Here is an 18545-nt window from a genome sequence, read left to right as displayed (position 1 = left end):
AATATTTTAGAGGATAATGCATGTTATGTCTAGGTTAGGTCTGGGATTTGCTCCCATCAGGCTCATACTTTCGCATATATCTCTTACTTGATGGCCAGATTCTGGGCTCTTTCTGGATTGGATCACGTAGTAATGTGGTACCACGCTGAAACAGTCGATTAAACCAGGTTTCGATCGATATTTTAGAGGATAACGCATGTTAGGTCTAGGTTAGGTCTGGGATTTGCACTCATCAGGCTCATACTTTCGCATATTTCTCATACTTGATGTCCAGATTCTGGGCCTTTTTTGGTTTCGATCACGTAGTAATGCGGTACCACACAAAAACAGTCGACTGAGCCTGTTCACGATCAGTATTTTAGAGGATAATGCATGATAGGTCTAGGTTAGGTATGGGATTTGCACTCATCAGGCTCATACTTTCGCATATTTCTCATACTTAATGGCCAGATCCTGGGCTTTTTCTGGTTTGGATCACATAGTTATGTGGTACCACACTGAAACAGTCAAATTAAACCTGGTCTCGATCAATATTTTAGAGGATAACACATGTTAGGTCTAGGTTAGGTCTGGGATTTGCTCTCATCAGGCTCATACTTTCGATTATTTCTCGTACTTGTTGGCCAGATCCTGCGCCTTTTCTGGTTTGGATCACGTAGTAATGTGGTACCACACTGAAACAGTTGACTAAACTTGGTCACGATCAATATTTTAGAGGATAACGCATGTTAGGTCCAGGTTAGGTCTGGGATTTGCTCTCATCATGCTCATACTTTCGCACATTTCTCATTCTTGTTGGCCAGATCCTGGGTTTTCACTGGTTTGGATCACATAGTAATGTGGTACTACATTGAAACTGTCCATTAAACCTGGTTTCGATCAATATTTTAGAGGACAGCGCATGTAAGGTCTATGGTAGGTCTGGGATTTGCTCTCATCAGGCTCATACATTCACATTTGCCGTATACTTGTTGGCCAGATCCTGGTCTTTTTCTGGTTTGGATCAAGTGGTAATGTGGTATCACACTGAAACAGTCCATTAAACCTGGTTTCAATCAATATTTTAGAGGATAACACATGATAGGTCTAGGTTAGGTCTGGGATTTGGGCTCATGAGGCTCATACTTTCGCATATTTCTCATACTTGATGGCCAGATTCTGTCCTTTTTTTGGTTCGGATCACGTGGGAATGTGGTACCACACTGAAACAGCCAATTAAACCTAGTCTGGGTCAACATTTCAAAGGATAACTCATGTTAGGTCTAGGTTAGGTCTGGGATTTGCTATCATCATGCTCATACTTTCGCATATTTCTCTTACTTGTTAGCCAGATACTTTGCTTCTTCTGGTTTGGATCACACAGTAGTGTGGTATCACACTGAAACAGTCGATTAAACCTGGTTTCTATCAATATTTTAGAGGATAACGCATGTTAGGTCTAGGTTAGGCCTTGAATTTATCCCCATCAGACTCACACGTTAGCATTCCTCACATACTTGTTGAACAGAACCCGGGTTTTTTCTGGTTTGGATCACGTAGTAATGTGGTACCACACAAAAACAGTCGACTAAACCTGGTACGATCAATATTTTAGAGGATAATGCATGTTATGTCTAGGTTAGGTCTGGGATTTGCTCTCATCATGCTCATACTTTCGCATATTTCTCGTACTTGATGGCCAGATCCTGGGCTTTTTCTGGTATGGATCACATAGTAGTGTGGTACCACACTGAAACAGTCGATTAAAACTTGTTTCGATCGATATTTTAGAGGATAACGCATGTTAGGTCTGGATTAGGTCTGGGATTTTCCCTCATCAGGGTCATACTTTCGCATATTTCTCATACTTGTTGGCCAGATTCTGGTCTTTTTTTGGTTTGGATCACTTAGTAATGTGGTACCACACTGAAACAGTCCATTAAACCTGGTTTCGATCCATGTTGTAGAGGGTAACGCATGTTGGGTCTATGTTAGGTCCGGGATTTGCTCTCATCAGGCTCATACTTTCGCATATTTCTCTTACTTGTTAGCCAGATCCTTTGCTTTTTCTGGTTTGGATCACACAGTAATGTGGTACCACACAAAAACAGTCGACTAAACCTGGTCACGATCAATATTTTAGAGGATAATGCATGTTATGTCTAGGTTAGGTCTGGGATTTGCTCTCATCATGCTCATACTTTCGCATATTTCTCGTACTTGATGGCCAGATTCTGGGCTCTTTCTGCTTTGGATCACGTAGTAATGCGGTACCACACTGAAACAGTCGATTAAACCAGGTTTCGATCAATATTTTAGAGGATAACGCATGTTAGGTCTATGTTAGGTCCGGGATTTGCCCCCGTCAGGCTCACACTTTCGCATTCTTCACATACCTGGTGAACAGATCCTGGGTTTTTTTCTGCTTTGGATCACGTAGTAATGTGGAACCACACTGAAACAGTCGACTAAACCTGGTCACGATCAATATTTTGGAGGATAACGCATGTCAGGTCTATGTTAGGTCTGGGATTTGCTCTCATCAGGCTCATACATTCACACTTTCCGCATGCTTGTTGACCAGATCCCGGGCTTTCTCAGGTTTGGATCACGTGGTTATGTGGTATCACACTGAAACAGTCCATTAAGCCTGGTCACGATCAATATTTTAGAGGATAATGCATGTTAGGTCTAGGTTAGGTCTGGGATTTGCTCTCATCATGCTCATACTTTCGCATATTTCTCGTACTTGATGGCCAGATCCTGGGCTTTTTCTGGTATGGATCACATAGTAGTGTGGTACCACACTGAAACAGTCGATTAAAACTTGTTTCGATCGATATTTTAGAGGATAACGCATGTTAGGTCTGGATTAGGTCTGGGATTTTCCCTCATCAGGCTCATACTTTCGCATATTTCTCATACTTGATGGCCAGATTCTGGACCTGATTTGGTTTCGATCACGTAGTAATGCGGTACCACGCTGAAACAGACCATTAAACCTGGTTTCGATCAATATTTTAGAGGATAACGCATGTTAGGTCTATGTTAGGTCCGGGATTTGCCCTCATCAGGCTCACACTTTCGCATATTTCTCGTACTTGATGGTCAGATCCTGGCCTTTTTCTGCTTTGGATCACGTAGTAATGTGGTACCACACTGAAACAGTCGACTAAACCTGGTCACGATCAATATTTTTGAGGATAATGCATGTTAGGTCTAGGTTAGGTCTGGGATTTGCTCTCACCATGCTCATACTTTCGCATATTTCTCATACTTGAGGCCAGATTCTGGGCTTTTTCTGGTTCGGATCACGTAGTAATGTGGTACCACACAAAAACAGTCGACTGAGCCTGGTCACGATCAATATTTTAGAGGATAATGCATGTTAGATCTAGGTTAGGTATGGGTTTTGCCCTCATCAGGCTCACACTTTCGCATATTTCTCATACTTGATGGCCAGATTCTGGACCTGATTTGGTTTCGATCACGTAGTAATGCGGTACCACGCTGAAACAGACCATTAAACCTGGTTTCGATCAATAGTTTAGAGGATAACGCATGTTAGGTCTATGTTAGGTCCGGGATTTGCCCTCATCAGGCTCACACTTTCGCATATTTCTCGTACTTGATGGTCAGATCCTGGCCTTTTTCTGCTTTGGATCACGTAGTAATGTGGTACCACACTGAAACAGTCGACTAAACCTGGTCACGATCAATATTTTTGAGGATAATGCATGTTAGGTCTAGGTTAGGTCTGGGATTTGCTCTCACCATGCTCATACTTTCGCATATTTCTCATACTTGAGGCCAGATTCTGGGCTTTTTCTGGTTCGGATCACGTAGTAGTGTGGTACCACACAAAAACAGTCGACTGAGCCTGGTCACGATCAATATTTTAGAGGATAATGCATGTTAGATCTAGGTTAGGTATGGGTTTTGCCCTCATCAGGCTCACACTTTCGCATATTTCTCATACTTGATGGCCAGATCCTGGCCTTTGTCTGCTTTGGATCACGTAGTAATGCGGTACCACACTGAAACAGTCGATTAAACTTGGTTTCGATCAATATTTTAGAGGATAACGCATGTTAGGTCTATGTTAGGTCCGGGATTTGACCCCGTCAGGCTCACACTTTCGCATTCTTCACATACCTGGTGAACAGATCCTGGGTTTTTTTCTGCTTTGGATCACGTAGTAATGTGGCACCACACTGAAACAGTCGACTAAACCTGGTCACGATCAATATTTTAGAGGATAATGCATGTTAGGTCTAGGTTAGGTCTGGGATTTGCTCTCATCATGCTCATACTTTCGCATATTTCTCATACTTGAGGCCAGATTCTGGGCTCTTCCTGGATTGGATCACGTAGTAATGTGGTACCACACTGAAACAGTCGATTAAACCTGGTTTCGATCAATATTTTAGAGGATGACGCATGTTAGGTCTATGTTAGGTCCGGGATTTGACCTCATCAGGCTCACACTTTCGCATTCTTCACATACCTGTTGAACAGATCCTGGGTTTTTTCTGGTTTGGATCACGTAGTAATGTGGTACCACACAAAAACAGTCGACTAAACCTGGTCACGATCAATATTTTAGAGGATAATGCATGTTATGTCTAGGTTAGGTCTGGGATTTGCTCTCATCATGCTCATACTTTCGTATATTTCTCGTACTTGATGGCCAGATCCTGGGCTTTTTCTGGTATGGATCACATAGTAGTGTGGTACCACACTGAAACAGTCGATTAAAACTTGTTTCGATCGATATTATAGAGGATAACGCATGTTAGGTCTGGATTAGGTCTGGGATTTTCCCTCATCAGGGTCATACCTTCGCATATTTCTCATACTTGTTGGCCAGATTCTGGTCTTTTTTTGGTTTGGATCACTTAGTAATGTGGTACCACACTGAAACAGTCCATTAAACCTGGTTTCGATCCATGTTGTAGAGGGTAACGCATGTTGGGTCTATGTTAGGTCCGGGATTTGCTCTCATCAGGCTCATACTTTCGCATATTTCTCTTACTTGATAGCCAGATCCTTTGCTTTTTCTGGTTTGGATCACACAGTAATGTGGTACCACACAAAAACAGTCGACTAAACCTGGTCACGATCAATATTTTAGAGGATAATGCATGTTATGTCTAGGTTAGGTCTGGGATTTGCCCCCATCAGGCTCATACTTTCGCATATATCTCTTACTTGATGGCCAGATTCTGGGCTCTTTCTGGATTGGATGACGTAGTAATGTGGTACCACGCTGAAACAGTCGATTAAACCTGGTTTCGATCGATATTTTAGAGGATAACGCATGTTAGGTCTAGGTTAGGTCTGGGATTTGCACTCATCAGGCTCATACTTTCGCATATTTCTCATACTTGTTGGCCAGATTCTGGGCCTTTTTTGGTTTCGATCACGTAGTAATGCGGTACCACGCTGAAACAGACCATTAAACCTTGTTTCGATCAATATTTTAGAGGATAACGCATGTTAGGTCTATGTTAGGTCCGGGATTTGCCCTCATCAGGCTCACACTTTCGCATTCTTCACATACATGTTGAACAGATCCTGCGCTTTTTCTTGTTTGGATCACGTAGTAATGTGGTACCACACTGAAACAGTACATTAAACCAGGTTTCGATCAATATTTTTGAGGATAACGCATGTTAGGTCCATGTTAGGTCTGGGATTGCACTCATGAGGCTCATACTTTCGCATATTTCTCATACCTGATGGCCAGATCCTGGCCTTTTTCTGGTTTGGATCACGTAGTAATGTGGTACCACACTGAAACAGTCGACTAAACCTGGTCTCGGTCAATATTTTAGAGGATAACGCATGTTTGGTCTAGGTTATTTCTGGGATTTGCACTGATCAGGCTCATACTTTCACATATTTCTCATACTTGATGGCCAGATTCTGGGCTTTTTCTGGTTTGGATCATGTAGGAATGTGGTACCACACTGAAACAGTCGACTAAACCTGGTCACGATCAATATTTTTGAGGATAACTTATGTTAGGTCCATGTTAGGTCTGGGATTTGCTCTCATCGGGCTTATACATTCACATTTTCCGCATACTTGTTGGCCAGATCCCGGGCTTTTTCTGGTTTGGATCACGTGGTAATGTGGTATCATACTGAAACAGTCCATTAAACCTGGTTTCGATCAATATTTTAGAGGATAACACATGTTAAGTCTGTGTTGGGTCTTGGATTTGCCCTCATCAGGCTCATACTTTCGCATATATCTCTTACTTGATGGCCAGATTCTGGGCTCTTTCTGGATTGGATCACGTGGTAATGTGGTACCACACTGAAACAGTCATTTAAACCTAGCCTGGGTCAACATTTCAAAGGATAACTCATGTTAGGTCTAGGTTAGGTCAGGGATTTGCTCTCATCATGCTCATACTTTCGCATATTCCTCATTCTTGTTGACCTGATCCTGGGCTTTCACTGGTTTGGATCACGTAGTTATGTGGTATCATACTGAAACAGTCCATTAAACCTGGTTTCGATCAATATTTTAGAGGATAACACATGTTAAGTCTGAGTTGGGTCTAGGATTTGCCCTCATCAGGCTCATACTTTCGCATATATCTCTTACTTGATGGCCAGATTCTGGGCTTTTTTTGGATTGGATCACGTAGTAATGTGGTACCACACTGAAACAGTCGACTAAGCCTGGTCACGATCAATATTTTAGTGGATAACGCATGTTAGGTCTGGATTAGGTATGGGATTTGACCTCATCAGTCTCATACTTTCGCATTCTTCACATACTTCTTGAATAGATCCTGGGTTTTTTCTGGTATGGATCACATAGTAGTGTGGTACCACACTGAAACAGTCGATTATACCTTGTTTCGATCGATATTTTAGAGGATAACGCATGTTAGATCTGGATTAGGTCTGGGATTTTCCCTCATCAGGGTCATACTTTCACATATTTCTCGTACTTGTTGGCCTGATTCTGGGCCTTTTTTGGTTTCGATCACGTAGTAATGCGGTACCACACTGAAACAGTCGACTAAACCTGGTGACGATCAATATTTTAGAGGATAACGCATGTTAGGTCTAGGTTAGGTCAGGGATTTGCTCTCATCATGCTCATACTTTCGCATATTCCTCATTCTTGTTGGCCAGATCCTGGGCTTTCACTGGTTTGAATCACGTAGTTATGTGGTACCACACTGAAACAGTCAAATTAAACCTGGTCTCGATCAATATTTTAGAGCATAACACATGTTAGGTCTAGGTTAGGTCTGGGATTGCACTCATGAGGCTCATACTTTCGCATATTTCTCATACTTGATGGCCAGATCCTGGCCTTTTTCTGGTTTGGATCACGTAGTAATGTGGTACCACACTGAAACAGTCGACTAAACCTGGTCTCGGTCAATATTTTAGAGGATAACGCATGTTGGGTCTAGGTTATTTCTGGGATTTGCACTCATCAGGCTCATACTTTCGCATATTTCTCATACTTGATGGCCAGATTCTGGGCTTTTTCTGGTTTGGATCATGTAGGAATGTGGTACCACACTGAAACAGTCGACTAAACCTGGTCACGATCAATATTTTAGAGGATAATGCATGTTAGGTCTAGGTTAGGTCTGGGAATTGAACTCATCAGGCTCACACTTTCGCATATTTCTCATACTTGATTGCCAGATTCTGGGCTTTCTTTGGTTTGGATCACGTAGTACCGTGGTACCACACTGAAACAGTCCATTAAACCAGGTTTCGATCAATATTTTTGAGGATAACGCATGTTAGGTCCATGTTAGGTCTGGGATTTGCTCTCATCGGGCTTATACATTCACATTTTCCGCATACTTGTTGGCCAGATCCCGGGCTTTTTCTGGTTTGGATCACGTGGTAATGTGGTATCATACTGAAACAGTCCATTAAACCTGGTTTCGATCAATATTTTAGAGGATAACACATGTTAAGTCTGTGTTGGGTCTTGGATTTGCCCTCATCAGGCTCATACTTTCGCATATATCTCTTACTTGATGGCCAGATTCTGGGCTCTTTCTGGATTGGATCACGTGGTAATGTGGTACCACACTGAAACAGTCATTTAAACCTAGCCTGGGTCAACATTTCAAAGGATAACTCATGTTAGGTCTAGGTTAGGTCAGGGATTTGCTCTCATCATGCTCATACTTTCGCATATTCCTCATTCTTGTTGACCTGATCCTGGGCTTTCACTGGTTTGGATCACGTAGTTATGTGGTATCATACTGAAACAGTCCATTAAACCTGGTTTCGATCAATATTTTAGAGGATAACACATGTTAAGTCTGAGTTGGGTCTAGGATTTGCCCTCATCAGGCTCATACTTTCGCATATATCTCTTACTTGATGGCCAGATTCTGGGCTTTTTTTGGATTGGATCACGTAGTAATGTGGTACCACACTGAAACAGTCGACTAAGCCTGGTCACGATCAATATTTTAGTGGATAACGCATGTTAGGTCTGGATTAGGTATGGGATTTGACCTCATCAGTCTCATACTTTCGCATTCTTCACATACTTCTTGAATAGATCCTGGGTTTTTTCTGGTATGGATCACATAGTAGTGTGGTACCACACTGAAACAGTCGATTATACCTTGTTTCGATCGATATTTTAGAGGATAACGCATGTTAGATCTGGATTAGGTCTGGGATTTTCCCTCATCAGGGTCATACTTTCACATATTTCTCGTACTTGTTGGCCTGATTCTGGGCCTTTTTTGGTTTCGATCACGTAGTAATGCGGTACCACACTGAAACAGTCGACTAAACCTGGTGACGATCAATATTTTAGAGGATAACGCATGTTAGGTCTAGGTTAGGTCAGGGATTTGCTCTCATCATGCTCATACTTTCGCATATTCCTCATTCTTGTTGGCCAGATCCTGGGCTTTCACTGGTTTGAATCACGTAGTTATGTGGTACCACACTGAAACAGTCAAATTAAACCTGGTCTCGATCAATATTTTAGAGCATAACACATGTTAGGTCTAGGTTAGGTCTGGGATTGCACTCATGAGGCTCATACTTTCGCATATTTCTCATACTTGATGGCCAGATCCTGGCCTTTTTCTGGTTTGGACCACGTAGTAATGTGGTACCACACTGAAACAGTCGACTAAACCTGGTCTCGGTCAATATTTTAGAGGATAACGCATGTTGGGTCTAGGTTATTTCTGGGATTTGCACTCATCAGGCTCATACTTTCGCATATTTCTCATACTTGATGGCCAGATTCTGGGCTTTTTCTGGTTTGGATCATGTAGGAATGTGGTACCACACTGAAACAGTCGACTAAACCTGGTCACGATCAATATTTTAGAGGATAATGCATGTTAGGTCTAGGTTAGGTCTGGGAATTGTACTCATCAGGCTCACACTTTCGCATATTTCTCATACTTGATTGCCAGATTCTGGGCTTTCTTTGGTTTGGATCACGTAGTACCGTGGTACCACACTGAAACAGTCCATTAAACCAGGTTTCGATCAATATTTTTGAGGATAACGCATGTTAGGTCCATGTTAGGTCTGGGATTTGCTCTCATCGGGCTTATACATTCACATTTTCCGCATACTTGTTGGCCAGATCCCGGGCTTTTTCTGGTTTGGATCACGTGGTAATGTGGTATCATACTGAAACAGTCCATTAAACCTGGTTTCGATCAATATTTTAGAGGATAACACATGTTAAGTCTGAGTTGGGTCTAGGATTTGCCCTCATCAGGCTCATACTTTCGCATATATCTCTTACATGATGGCCAGATTCCGGGCTTTTTTCGGATTGGATCACGTAGTAAAGTGGTACCACACTGAGACAGTCGACTAAGCCTGGTCACGATCAATATTTTAGTGGATAACGCATGTTAGGTCTGGATTAGGTATGGGATTTGACCTCATCAGTCTCATACTTTCGCATTCTTCACATACTTCTTGAACAGATCCTGGGTTTTTTCTGGTATGGATCACATAGTAGTGTGGTACCACACTGAAACAGTCCATTAAACCTGGTTTCGATCCATATTTTAGAGGGTAACGCATGTTGGGTCTATGTTAGGTCCGGGATTTGCTCTCATCAGGCTCATACTTTCGCATATTTCTCTTACTTGTTAGCCAGATCCTTTGCTTTTTCTGGTTTGGATCACGTGGTAATGTGGTATCACACTGAAACAGTCCATTAAACCTGGTTTCGATCAATATTTTAGAGGATAACACATGTTAAGTCTGAGTTGGATGTAGGATTTGCCCCCATCAGGCTCATACTTTCGCATATATCTCTTACTTGATGGCCAGATACTGGGCTCTTTCTGATTGGATCACGTAGTAATGCGGTACCACGCTGGAACAGTCCAATAAACCTGGTTTCGATCAATATTTTAGAGGATAACGCATGTCAGGTCTATGTTAGGTCTGGGATTTGCTCTCATCAGGCTCATACATTCACACTTTCCGCATTCTTGTTGGCCAGATCCCGGGCTTTTTCAGGTTTGGATCACGTGGTTATGTGGTATCACATTGAAGCAGCCCATTAAGCCTGGTTTCGATCAATATTTTAGTGGATAACGCATGTTAGGTCTAGCTTAGGTCTGGGATTTGCACTCATCAGGCTCATACATTCGCATATTTCACATACTTGATGGCCAGATTCTGGGCCTTTTATGGTTTCGATCACGTAGTAATGCGGTACCACGCTGAAACAGACCATTAAACCTGGTTTCGATCAATATTTTAGAGAATAACGCATGTTAGGTCTATGTTAGGTCCGGGATTTGCCCTCATCAGGCTCATACTTTCGCATATTTCTCTTACTTGTTAGCCAGTTCCTGGCCATTTTCTGCTTTGGATCACGTAGTAATGTGGTACCACACTGAAACAGTCCATTAAACCTTGTTTCGATCAATATTTTAGTGGATAACGCATGTTAGGTCTTGGTTAGGCCTTGGATTTGCCCTCATCAGGCTCACACGTTCGCATTCTTCACATACCTGGTGAACAGATCCTGGGTTTTTTCTGGTTTGGATCACGTGGTAATGTGGTACCACACTGAAACAGTCGATTAAACCTGGTTTCGATCGATATTTTAGAGGATAACGCATGTTAGGTCTAGGTTAGGTCTGGGATTTGCACTCATCAGGCTCATACTTTCGCATATTTCTCATACTTGATGACCAGATTCTGGGCCTTTTTTGGTTTCGATCACGTAGTAATGCGGTACCACGCTGAAACAGACCATTAAACCTGGTTTCGATCAATACTTTAGAGGATAACACATGTTAGGTCTAGGTTAGGCCTTGGATTTGCCCTCATCATGCTCATACTTTCGCAAATTCCTCATTCTTGTTGGCCAGATCCTGGGCTTTCACTGGTTTGGATCACGTAGTTATGTGGTACCACAATGAAACAGTCAAATTAAACCTGGTCTCGATCAATATTTTAGAGGATAACACATGTTAGGTCTAGGTTTGGTCTGGGATTGCACTCCTCAAGCTCATACTTTCGCATATTTCTCATACTTGATGGCCAGATCCTGGCCTTTTTCTGGTTTGGATCACGTAGTAATGTGGTACCACACTGAAACAGTCGACTAAACCTGGTCTCGGTCAATATTTTAGAGGATAACGCATGTTAGGTCTGGATTAGGTCTGGGATTTGCCCTCATCAGGCTCATACTTTCGCATTTTCCGCATACTTGTTGGCCAGTTTCAGGGCTTTTTTTGGTTTGGATCACGTACTAATGTGGTACCACACTGAGACAGTCCATTAAACCAGGTTTCGATCAATATTTTTGAGGATAACGCATGTTAGGTCTGTGTTGGATCTAGGATTTGCCCTCATCAGGCTCATACTTTCGCATATATCTCTTACTTGATGGCCAGATTCTGGGCTCTTTCTGGATTGGCTCACGTGGTAATGTGGTACCACACTGAAACAGTCGATTAAACCTGGTTTCGATCGATATTTTAGAGGATAACGCATGTTAGGTCTAGGTTAGGTCTGGGATTTGCACTCATCAGGTTCATACTTTCGCATATTTCTCATACTTGATGGCCAGATTCTGGACCTTTTTTGGTTTCGATCACGTAGTAATGCGGTACCACGCTGAAGCAGACCATTAAACCTGGTTTCGATCAATATTTTAGAGGATAACGCATGTTAGGTCTATGTTAGGTCCGGGATTTACCCTCATCAGGCTCCCACTTTCGCATTCTTCACATACCTGTTGAACAGATCCTGGCTTTTTTCTGGTTTGGGCCACGTGGTAATGTGGTACCACACTGAAACAGTCAATTAAACCTAGTCTGGGTCAACATTTCAAAGGATAACTCATGTTAGGTCTAGGTTAGGTCTGGGATTTGCACTCATCAGGCTCATACTTTCGCATATTTCTCATACTTGATGGCCAGATTCTGGACCTTTTTTGGTTTCGATCACGTAGTAATGCGGTACCACGCTGAAGCAGACCATTAAACCTGGTTTCGATCAATATTTTAGAGGATAACGCATGTTAGGTCTATGTTAGGTCCGAGATTTACCCTCATCAGGCTCACACTTTCGCATTCTTCACATACCTGTTGAACAGATCCTGGGTTTTTTCTGGTTTGGATCACGTGGTAATGTGGTACCACACTGAAACAGTCAATTAAACCTAGTCTGGGTCAACATTTCAAAGGATAACTCATGTTAGGTCTAGGTTAGGTCTGGGATTTGCTCTCATCAGGCTCATACTTCCGCATATTTCTAATACTTGATGGCCAGATCCTGGGCTTTCACTGGTTTGGATCACGTAGTAATGCAGTACCACGCTGAAACAGACCATTAAACATGGTTTCGATCAATATTTTAGAGGATAACGCATGTTAGGTCTATGTTAGGTCCGGGATTTGCCCTCATCAGGCTCACACTTTCGCATTCTTCACATACCTGTTGAACAGATCCTGGGTTTTTTCTGGTTTGGATCACGTGGTAATGTGGCACCACACTGAAACAGTCAATTAAACCTAGTCTGGGTCAACATTTCAAAGGATAACTCATGTTAGGTCTAGGTTAGGTCTGGGATTTGCTCTCATCAGGCTCATACTTTCGCACGTTTCTCATACTTGATGGCCAGATTCTGGGCTTTTTCTGGTTTGGATCACGTAGGAATGTGGTACCACACTGAAACAGTCCATTAAACCTGGTTTCGATCAATACTTTAGAGGATAACAAATGTTAAGTCTGAGTTGGGTCTAGGATTTGCCCTCCTCAGGCTCATACTTTCGCATATATCTCTTACTTGATGGCCAGATTCTGGGCTTTTTCTGGATTGGATCACGTAGTAATGTGGTACCACACCGAAACAGTCGACTAAGCCTGGTCACGATCAATATTTTAGTGGATAATGCATGTTAGGTCTGGTTTATGTATGGGATTTGCCCTCATCAGTCTCATACTTTCGCATTCTTCACATACTTGTTGAACAGATCCTGGGTTTTTTCTGGTATGGATCACATAGTAGTGTGGTACCACACTGAAACAGTCGATTAAACCTGGGCACGATCAATATTTTAGTGGATAACGCATGTTAGGTCTAGGTTAGGTCTGGGATTTGCTCTCATCATGCTCATACTTTCGCATATTTCTCATGCTTGTTGGCCAGATCCTGGGCTTTCTCTGGTTTGGATCACGTAGTCATGTGGTACGACACTGAAACTGTCAAATTAAACCTGGTCTCGATCAATATTTTAGAGGACAACACATGTTAGGTCTAGGTTAGGTCTGGGATTTGCACTCATCAGGCTCATACTTTCGCATATTTCTCATACATGATGGCCAGATTCTGGGCTTTTTTCGGTTTGGAGCACGTAGTAAAGTGGTACCACACTGAAACAGTCCAATAAAACTGGTTTCGATCAATATTTTAGAGGATAACGCATGTTAGGTCTGGATTAGGTCAGGGATTTTCCCCCATCAGGGTCATACTTTCGCATATTTCTCATACTTGTTGGCCAGATTCTGGACTTTTTTTGGTTTGGATCACGTAGTAATGTGGTACCACACTGAAACAGTCGACTAAACCTGGTCTCGATCAATATTTTAGGGGAAAACGCATGTTAGGTCTGGATTAAGTCTGGGATTTGCCCCCATCAGGCTCATACTTTCGCATTTTCCGCATACTTGTTGGCCAGATCCCGGGTTTTTTCTGGTTTGGATCACGTGGTAATGTGGTATCACACTGAAACAGTCCATTAAACCTGGTTTCGATCAATATTTTAGAGGATAACACATGTTAAGCCTGAGTTGGGTGTAGGATTTGCCCCCATCAGGCTCATACTTTCGCATATATCTCTTACTTGATGGCCAGATTCTGGGCTCTTTCGATCAATATTTTAGAGGATAACACATGTTAAGCCTGAGTTGGATGTAGGATTTGCCCCCATCAGGCTCATACTTTCGCATATATCTCTTACTTGATGGCCAGATTCTGGGCTCCTTCTGGATTGGATCACGTAGTAATGCGGTACCACGCTGAAGCAGACCATTAAACCTGGTTTCGATCAATATTTTAGAGGATAACGCATGTTAGGTCTATGTTAGGTCCGGGATTTACCCTCATCAGGCTCACACTTTCCATTCTTCACATACCTGTTGAACAGATCCTGGGCTCTTTCTGGATTGGATCACGTAGTAATGTGGTACCACACTGAAACAGTCGATTAAACCTGGTTTCGATCGATATTTTAGAGGATAACGCATGTTAGGTCTAGGTTAGGTCTGGGATTTGCACTCATCAGGCTCATACTTTCGCATATTTCTCATACTTGATGACCAGATTCTGGGCCTTTTTTGGTTTCGATCACGTAGTAATGCGGTACCACGCTGAAGCAGACCATTAAACCTGGTTTCGATCAATATTTTAGAGGATAACGCATGTTAGGTCTATGTTAGGTCCGGGATTTACCCTCATCAGGCTCACACTTTCGCATTCTTCACATACCTGTTGAACAGATCCTGGGTTTTTTCTGGTCTGGATCACGTGGTAATGTGGTACCACACTGAAACAGTCAATTAAACCTAGTCTGGGTAAACATTTCAAAGGAAAACTCATGTTAGGTCTAGGTTAGGTCTGGGATTTACTGTCATCAGGCTCATACTTTCGCATATTTCAAATACTTGATGGCCAGATCCTGGCCATTTTCTGGTTTGGATCACGCAGTAATGTGGTACCACACTGAAACAGTCGACTAAACCTGGTCTCGGTCAATATTTTAGAGGATAACGCATGTTAGGTCTAGGTTAGGTCTGGGATTTGCTCTCATCATGCTCATACTTTCGCATATTTCTCATTCTTGTTGGCCACATCCTGGGCTTTCACTGGTTTGGATCACGTAGTAATGCGGTACCACGCTGAAACAGACCATTAAACCTGGTTTCGATCAATATTTTAGAGGATAACGCATGTTAGGTCTATGTCAGGTCCGGGATTTACCCTCATCAGGCTCACACTTTCGCATTCTTCACATACCTGTTGAACAGATCCCGGGTTTTTTCTGGTTTGGATCACGTGGTAATGTGGTATCACACTGAAACAGTCCATTAAACCTGGTTTCGATCAATATTTTAGAGGATAACACATGTTAAGCCTGAGTTGGATGTAGGATTTGCCCCCATCAGGCTCATACTTTCGCATATATCTCTTACTTGATGGCCAGATTCTGGGCTCTTTCTGGATTGGATCACGTAGTAATGTGGTACCACACTGAAACAGTCGATTAAACCTGGTTTCGATCGATATTTTAGAGGATAACGCATGTTAGGTCTAGGTTAGGTCTGGGATTGCTCTCATCATGCTCATACTTTCGCATATTTCTCATACTTGTTGGCCAGATTCTGGTCTTTTTTTGGTTTGGATCACGTAGTAATGTGGTACCACACTGAAACAGTCGACTAAACCTGGTCTCGATCAATATTTTAGGGGAAAACGCATGTTAGGTCTGGATTAGGTCTGGGATTTGCCCTCATCAGGCTCATACTTTCGCATTTTCCGCATTCTTGTTGGCCAGATCCTGGGCTTTCTCTGGTTTGGATCACGTAGTTATGTGGTACCACACTGAAACTGTCAAATTAAACCTGGTCTCGATCAATATTTTAGAGGATAGCACATGTTAGGTCTAGGTTAGGTCTGGGATTTGCACTCATCAGGCTCATACTTTCGCATATTTCTCATACTTGTTGGCCAGATTCTGGTCTTTTTTTGGTTTGGATCACGTAGTAATGTGGTACCACACTGAAACAGTCGACTAAACCTGGTCTCGATCAATATTTTAGGGGAAAACGCATGTTAGGTCTGGATTAGGTCTGGGATTTGCCCTCATCAGGCTCATACTTTCGCATTTTCCGCATTCTTGTTGGCCAGATCCTGGGCTTTCTCTGGTTTGGATCACGTAGTTATGTGGTACCACACTGAAACTGTCAAATTAAACCTGGTCTCGATCAATATTTTAGAGGATAGCCCATGTTAGGTCTAGGTTAGGTCTGGGATTTGCACTCATCAGGCTCATACTTTCGCATATTTGTCATACTTGATGGCTAGATTCTTTGCTTTTTTTGGCTTGCATCATGTAGTAATGTGGTACCACACTGAAACAGTCGACTAAACCTGGTCTCGATCAATATTTTAGGGGAAAACGCATGTTAGGTCTGGATTAGGTCTGGGATTTGCCCTCATCAGGCTCATACTTTCGCATTTTCCGCATTCTTGTTGGCCAGATCCCGGGTTTTTTCTGGTTTGGATCACGTGGTAATGTGGTATCACACTGAAACAGTCCATTAAACCTGGTTTCGATCAATATTTTAGAGGATAACACATGTTAAGCCTGAGTTGGATGTAGGATTTGCCCCCATCAGGCTCATACTTTCGCATATATCTCTTACTTGATGGCCAGATTCTGGTCTTTTTTTGGTTTGGATCACGTAGTAATGTGGTACCACACTGAAACAGTCGACTAAACCTGGTCTCGAACAATATTTTAGGGGAAAACGCATGTTAGGTCTGGATTAGGTCTGGGATTTGCCCTCATCAAGCTCATACTTTCGCATCTCCCGCATACTTGTTGGCCAGATCCCGGGCTTTTTCTGGTTTGGATCACGTGGTAATGTGGTATCACACTGAAACAGTCCATTAAACCTGGTTTCGATTAATATTTTAGAGGATAACACATATTAAGCCTGAGTTGGATGTAGGATTTGCCCCCATCAGGCTCATACTTTCGCATATATCTCTTACTTGATGGCCAGATTCTGGGCTCTTTCTGGATTGGATCACGTAGTAATGTGGTACCACACTGAAACAGTCGATTAAACCTGGTTTCGATCGATATTTTAGAGGATAACGCATGTTAGGTCTAGGTTAGGTCTGGGATTTGCTCTCATCAGGCTCATACTTTCGCATATTTCTCATACTTGATGGCCAGATTCTGGGCCTTTTTTGGTTTCGATCACGTAGTAATGCGGTACCACGCTGAAGCAGACCATTAAACGTGGATTCGATCAATATTTTAGAGGATAACGCATGTTAGGTCTATGTTAGGTCCGGGATTTACCCTCATCAGGCTCACACTTTCGCATTCTTCATATACCTGTTGAACAGATCCTGGGTTTTTTCTGGTGTGAATCACGTGGTAATGTGGTACCACACTGAAACAGTCAATTAAACCTAGTCTGGGTCAACATGTCAAAGGATAACTCATGTTAGGTCTAGGTTAGGTCTGGGATTTGCTCTCATCAGGCTCACACTTTCGCATTCTTCACATACCTGTTGAACAGATCCTGGGTTTTTTCTGGTTTGGATCACGTGGTGATGTGGTACCACACTGAAACAGTCAATTAAACCTAGTCTGGGTCAACATTTCAAAGGATAACTCATGTTAGGTCTAGGTTAGGTCTGGGATTTGCTCTCATCAGGCTCATACTTTCGCATGTTTCTCTTACTTGATGTCCAGATTCTGGGCTTTTCTTGGATTGGATCACGTAGTAATGTGGTACCACACCGAAACAGTCGACTAAGCCTGGTCACGATCAATATTTTAGTGGATAATGCATGTTAGGTCTGGATTATGTATGGGATTTGCCCTCATCAGTCTCATACTTTCGCATTCTTCACATACTTGTTGAACAGATCCTGGGTTTTTTCTGGTATGGATCACATAGTAGTGTGGTACCACACTGAAACAGTCGATTTAAACTTGCTTCGATCGATATTTTAGAGGATAACGCATGTTAGGTCTGGATTAGGTCTGGGATTTTCCCTCATCAGGCTCATACTTTCGCATATTTCTCATACTTGATGGCCAGATCCTGGCCTTTTTCTGCTTTGGATCACGTAGGAATGTGGTACCACACTGAAACAGTCCATTGAACCTGGTTTCGATCAATATTTTAGAGGATAACACATGTTAAGTCTGAGTTGGGTCTAGGATTTGCCCTCCTCAGGCTCATACTTTCGCATATATCTCTTACTTGATGGCCAGATTCTGGGCTTTTTCTGGATTGGATCAC

This window comes from Colletes latitarsis, chromosome 5, assembly GCF_051014445.1.
Source record: "Colletes latitarsis isolate SP2378_abdomen chromosome 5, iyColLati1, whole genome shotgun sequence".
NCBI lineage: Eukaryota > Metazoa > Arthropoda > Insecta > Hymenoptera > Colletidae > Colletes > Colletes latitarsis.
The sequence above is the reverse complement of the archived record's forward strand: the minus strand, read 5'-3'. Positions refer to the sequence as shown.